Here is a 7031-nt window from a genome sequence, read left to right as displayed (position 1 = left end):
CCTTTTCGTTGCTGTGTGCCGAAAGTGTGTGTGCATGCACACCAGTGGTGGGTTCAGGATTCCGTTCCAACCGTACCGGCTGGAACGGCCCCAGCATCACCCACATGGACCCGCATGGCGCGTGCATGAGTCATACTTGCCTGCGACACTTCCGCAAGCCTCCGTGATGCTCCAGCTGCTCGGCGGAGCGTCGCACAGATGCCGTACGCGCAGGCGCTGTATGTGCCATGCATGTGCGCGGAAGTGCCAAAGGCTTAAAGGGTAGGTAAGGAGCTCGGGCAGGCGGGTGAGCCCTCCAGAACATCATACCGGAATGGTACCTGGTGTTCCGTACTGAGGCATACCGCCTGCAACCCACCACTGATGCACACCCATAATTATTTATTTATTTATTTTATTGAACTTATTAGTCGCCCCCTCTCCCCGCAGGGACTCGGGGCGACGTACAGAGCAATAATCAAGATAGCACCATAAAATCGTGCAGAGGAGGTAAAAATAAGTCCATAAATAAGCATACTTACAAAGTTTAAAACCCCAAAAATATTAAAAACAAAATTTCCCATTGTAAAATGACCTGGGGTGGCAAGATAGTAACGTTATGCCAGGCCGGCTTGACAAAACAGGTAGGTCTTCAGCTTCATACGGAAGGAGCGAAGATCGGTTGTTGTCCGGATGTCTGGGGGGAGGTCATTCCAAAGGGTAGGGCCCACCACAGAGAAGGCCCTACTCCTGGGCACCGTCCCCAGGCACTCTCTAGAGGACGGCACCCGGAGTAGCCCCTCCCTGTGTGAGCGAGTGGGTCGCAGGGATGTATGGGGCAGGACGCGATCCCGCAGGTAACTAGGCCCTGTGCCATGGAGCGCTTTGAAGATGGTAACCAGTACCTTGAAGCGCACCCGGTAGGCCACAGGAAGCCAGTGCAGCTCGCGCAGGATAGGTGTTATATGGGAGAATCTCGATCTCCCCATAATAACCCGCGCGGCTGCATTCTGGACCAACTGCAGTCTCCGGGTGCACCTCAAGGGGAGCCCCATGTAGAGAGCGTTACAGTAGTCCAGGCGGGACGTCACCAGCGCGTGAGTGACTGTGCGCAAGGCCTCCCGGTCCAAAAGGGGCCGCAACTGGCGCACGAGGCGAACCTGGTGGAACGCCCCCCTTGCCACGGCCGCCACGTGATCTTCTAAGGTCAGCCGATCGTCAAGGAGGACGCCCAAGTTGCGCGCCCCTTCCACCGGGGCTAATTGCTCATCCCCGATGGTCAGCGATGGAATATGCTGATTGAATCGGGAAGCCGGGAACCACAGCCACTCTGTCTTGGAGGGGTTGAGCCTGAGCCTGCTGTCATCCATCCAGACCCGTACGGCTTCCAGACATCGGGTCATCACTTCGACAGCCTCGTTGGGGTGGTTTGGGGTGGAAATGTACAACTGAGTATCATCAGCGTACAGATGGTAACTCACCCCAAAACCACGGATGATCTCGCCCAGCGGCTTCATATATATGTTGAACAAGAGAGGCGAGAGAATCGACCCCTGTGGGACCCCACAAATGAGGGGCCTTGCGGTCGACCTCTGCTCCCCCGTCAACACACATTGCGTCCGGCCAGAGAGGTAGGAGTGGAACCACCGTAGCACGGTGCCTCCAATCCCCAACCCCTCCAGCCGGCGCAATAGGATACCATGGTCGATGGTATCGAAGGCCGCCGAGAGATCTAATAGAACAAGGATGGAGGAACAACCCTCATCCTTTGCCCTCCAGAGATCATCCACCAACGCGACCAAGGCCGTCTCCGTGCTGTGACCGAGTCGGAAGCCGGACTGGCGCGGGTCTAGATAATCATCTTCCTCCAGGTGACGCGGAAACTGCTGAGCCACCACACTCTCAACAACCTTTGCTAAAAAAGGAAGGTTGGAGACAGGACGATAATTTGCTAGTTCCTTTGGGTCCAGAGAAGGCTTCTTGAGCAGGGGCCTGACCACCGCCTCTTTCAAGGCGGCCGGCATCCGGCCCTCCCCCAACGAAGCGTTCACCAGTCCCAGTAGCCAGCCTCGTGAGCCCTCCCAGGAGGCCAGCACCAACCAGGAGGGACACGGGTCCAGTAAACATGTGGTGGCCCGCAGTCGCCCGCGCAACCTGTCCAAATCTTTGATGACAACAGGGTCAAACTCCTCCCAGCATGGTCTCTCAAGACTAGTCTCGGACGTCCCCACTGGAGCACTGGAGTGGGTCCAACCTCTCCGGATATGATCGATTTTATCCTGTAGGAACTCTCCAAATTCCTCTGCCCTGCCCTGCAATGGGGGGTCCCGCTGCTCCTGTGACAGAAGGGAGCGGGTCACCCGAAACAGGGCAGCAGGGCGGTTCTCTGCGGACGCTATAAGAGTGGCACAATACTGACGTTTGGCCACTCTTATTGCCACAAGGTAGGTCCTTATGTAGGCTCTTACCTGTGTTCGGTCAGCTTCGGAGCGGGAGGATCTCCACTTACTCTCCAGGCGTCTCCTAAGGCGTTTCATCGCCCTTAGCTCCCCGTTAAACCAGGGGGCTCGGGTCGATCGTGGCCGTCGGAGAGGCCGCAAAGGCGCCACCTGGTCCAAGGCACCGGCAGCCGCACTATTCCATGCGGCTACCAGGTCCTCAGCCCGGGAGCGGGACAGGTCAGCAGGAAATGGCCCAAGCTCAGCCTGGAACCTATCCGGTTCCATCAGGCGCTTGGGGCGGAACCATCTGGGATAATCTGGTTCCGCCTCCCCGCGGTGGGGAGTAGCGCCAGGGAAGTCAAGCTGGAGAAGTGAGTGATCTGACCATGACAGGGGCGTGATGACTAAATGCCCTCTTCCCAGATCACTCGTCCACTGGTCGGAGACAAACACAAGATCCAGAATGTGGCCTCGCTCGTGAGTGGGGTCCTGAATTACTTGAGTCAGACCCATGGCTGTCATGGAAGCCATGAATTCCCGGGCTACCTCGGATGCCTTTCCCGTTGACGGCAGGTTGAAATCCCCCATCACTAGTAGTTTGGGGGTCTCAACCGCCATCTCCGCGATCCGCTCGAGGAGCTCGGGCAGGGCCGTTGATGTATGGCGGGGAGCCAGGTATACTATCAACAGGCCCAACTGACTCCCTGGACCCCACTTTACGCCCAGAGACTCACAACCAGATGTCTGCGACACAGTGAATTCTCTCGGTGCCAGATCGTCCCGGATGATAATTGCTACCCCCCCACCCCTACCTTGGGCCCGTGGCTGGTGGAATACACGGTAACCTGGAGGGCACATTTCCCTGAGGGGCAACCCCCCCTCCGGGCCCAACCAGGTTTCCGCTATTCCTGCGAGGTCCGGCTCCCCCTCTGTGATCAAGTCACTGATGAGGGGGGCCTTGTTAACCACGGACCTCGCGTTACATAACATCAGCCTAAGGCCCAGGCTCTGCTGATCCTGTCCACCTAGTCTGCGGGGGTTGGTACAAGCGACCGGGCGTATCCAGTGGCCCCGGTCTGCCAACCGACTATACGTTCTTCTGGTGTCCTCGCGCCTGCCCCTCCCTACAACCGTCGTGATTGGAATTCCCCTTATAGGGATGTTATTTCCTCCCACCCGCTCCGCTTCGCTACCTTCCATCTTGACCCTCCCTTCCGTCTTGACCCTACATGTTGGCCTGGTTGTATCCATACCCCAGGGCCAAACCAACCCTCCCCGCTCCCTGGAACCCCTTAAAAGTTTTACAAAACATTTTACTAAAAAAACCCTAATCCCCCGCTTCCTCCACCTCTCTGGGTTAATAAACCCCTCATTGAGGTGGGCCTTCGTCAGGGCAGGGGGGCATGCCTGCGAGAGGGGGGACCCTCGCAGTCGAAGGATGTCAGACCTTGAATAAGTTGGGATGATGACCAATCTATGATTATGGCTATGGCAGGGTCTCTCTTTGTAGCAGGTCTAGGATGTAAGATTAACAAAGAATGAAGTAGAGAGATATTTAAAAGGCAAATAATAAGATGGGAGGGGACAGACCTCACAGTCCACAATAATCTACGTTCCACCAGTGAGGCCCAGGGCAGTTCTTTAGGCCCAGAGGCCCAGGGCAGTTCTTTAGGCAGTTCTTTAGGCCCAGAGGCCCGAAAGCAGTTCTTGGAGTATGAAGGAATCGCACCTCAGCGGGGGGGGGGGGTAGACGAGGTGCCAAGGCCAGCTGCTCGACCTATTGCTCTTCAGGGGTCGCCCCGAGCCTCCGGCGACCCCCCCGGCTTCCCTCTTCGATCCCTGCAGCTTCTTTCCCGACCTCCAGCCCCCAATGGCCTCTCCACCTGGCAACGCAACGCAATGCAATGCAATGCAATGCAAACCCTATGCGCATGCGTGCATGACCCCCCTGCACTCTCCACACCCCCCACATGCACACGGTCCACCCACATGTGCATGCAACCCTCCGCGCTCCTCTGCGCATGCATGCACGTCTCCTGTATGCGCCCCTCCCCTACACATGTGTGGCAGAGACCTGAAAAACCAGCTGGTGGTGGGCAGCAGGCACAAATGCATGGTGGAGCTGAGCTGCAGCGACAGCTCGTGTGCCCACAGAGTGGGCTCTGCATGCCACCTGTGGCACACGTGCCATAGGTTCGCCATCACAGCTCTAGAGCTCAGTTGCCTTCCAGAAGAGGCAACTGAGCTCTAGAGCTGTGATGGCGAACCTATGAATTCTGCTGCCTGACTTCTAGATTCTGAGAATTTTTCTTTTCAAAGCTCCAAGATAAATTGCTATCCAAAGGGGAGAGAGGGGAATTTGGCAAATACTAGGGGGATTTTGTCATGTTGACATTTTCCCATCATGAAGATATGAAAACAGGGACAGCCAGCAAGTCAATAACATGTTCTTGTTTCTCAGAAGTAAAGGCTGTTGCAGTGGGGAAGTTCTAGATTATGCAATATGAAGTTGCATGGAAATCAGTATTAAGATATTGTAGTGAATCACCAGTCTTAACTTTATCAAGACTTAAAAATGTAGGGACATTTTATTTTTTTAACTTTTACTGGCATGCTTACAACACGACTAGATGACAGACAGTTTGCTTACCTTCCAGCTCATGCTGCTTCTATCTTAAGGAAACTAAGCTGGGAGGGGGAAGCAAAAGAGCACTTCTGAGTTCCCATTCAAAGGCCAGGGTGAAGTTTCCACTGGTAACTTAGGACACCATTGCCTAACAGTGGGCTTTCAGAGAACATCTCTTTGGTTTGCTGGATTTCTAAAACCAGTTCCATTCTCTGCTCCTTGCAAAATATGGAAGAGGTCCAGCAAATAAAGATAATATTACTGGCTGAGGCACGTGCTATAACGCCGTGGGATTTCACAGGATTGTTGAAGTTTATCCCAAAGCTAATTAGCAATAGATTCTTGCAAGTGACCAAAAATCTTTGGGGAAATTGATTGTGGTAAGTCAGAGAAATGAAACCCAGGAGGACAGGAGGCCCTGAAATACTTTTCAACCAGACCCCTTTCTTTCTTGACTTAATTTTTAAAAATATGTTTTCAATTAAAAAAGAGGGAGGTACTTGGTAGACAAAAAGCAAGCATCGGCCTCCAACATCTTCATTTTAAAGACTGCTTCTTTATCCCAGCTAAAACCATCAGCAGCCATCGTGAGGATTCCCACGGTGCTCTAGAAAGCAGCTTCTAGAGTGATCTAACTATCACTGGGCCAACAGAGAAATATTGAGAAAAGTCTGAATAGCCTCCAGCTCAGGGGTATCAAACTCAATTTCGTTGACGGTCACATCACGGTTGTGTTTGACCTCAGAGGGCCGGGGTGTGTGGGGTGTGTGTGGCTGTGGGTGTGGCCATGGTAGGTATGGCCATGGTGCGCATGGCACAGGACTCATGTCGGGGGCAACTGTGGTGGCCAAGTGCTAAGGCAGGACTTCCCTAAGACCTTCCCTCACTCTCATTATAATCTCCTTCCTTCCTTCTTTCTTTCCTTCCTTCCTTCCTTTTTCTTTTTTCCTTCCCTCTTCATTCTAATTTCTTCTTCCTTCCTCTCTTTCCTTATTTTTCCTTCCTTGCTCTCTTCCTATCTTTTCTTTGTGTTTCCACTTTCCCTTTTTCCTTTCCTGCCCCTTCTTGCATGCTCAAATGCAAAAGGGGAAACATTTCTCCTTTTGTTTTGCTTCTAATTTGTTTTGATAGTTCTCTGCTAGTGAAAACGAAGCACAGGGGCACGTGCAGCACCCCCGAGCTCCATTTTCACTGGCAGAGGGATGCAGGAGGCCATTGCGCCCAAAAGGAGATGCAAGGGGGACCACATGCAGCACCCAAGCTCCATTTTCACTATAAGAGGCACCGCAGGCTGGTCCTTTGCTGTTTCCCGGCCAGCCCCATGGGCCAGATCTAAGCACCGGCCCATGGGTCTTGAGTTTGACATCCATGCTCTAGCTAGAGTATGCTATTAAGTAACTAGTGGATAAGTGGTTTTAAAACATAAACATTATGGCAATTCATTGCTGTGTTTAGAAGAGCCTAACCCCCCCCCCAAAAAAAAACAAAGCTAAGGTACAAGAGTAGAGAGCAATTGGAGGTGGCTGATAGCCAAAGAAGGTGGCATGAGCAGCATCAACACTTTAGCTTTGGGGAAGTGGATCTATCAGACAGGCATGCCTGTTGTGACCCAGCAGGAGCCGTTGGAGCTGCAACCAGACTCCCACGACGAGGGGTCTGATGAGTCGGCTCTGGAAAATGCGGAGGACCCTGGACAGGGTTCCGACTCCGAGCAGGGATCAGAGAGGCTGGTTGGCCACCAGGAGGCGCCTGAGGCATGGAGCAGTGGTGAAAGCCAAAGGGAGTGTGCTCCTGACGTCATGCCTTGGAGCAGTGGGGAGGAGACAAGGGAGTTGGTCTTGGATGCTAGGCAATGGAGGGCTGATAGACGTAGAGAACAACTACGTAGATACAGAAAATAATTGGAGCCAGGTGGTTGTAATTAGGCTCCTCTCAAGATTGTATAAAAGGAATGACTTTCCGGAGGCTGGTTGCAGAGCTCAACT

The sequence above is a fragment of the Natrix helvetica genome (genome assembly GCF_964273705.1).
Source record: "Natrix helvetica genome assembly, chromosome: 1".
NCBI lineage: Eukaryota > Metazoa > Chordata > Lepidosauria > Squamata > Natricidae > Natrix > Natrix helvetica.
This window is presented reverse-complemented; position numbering follows the sequence as displayed.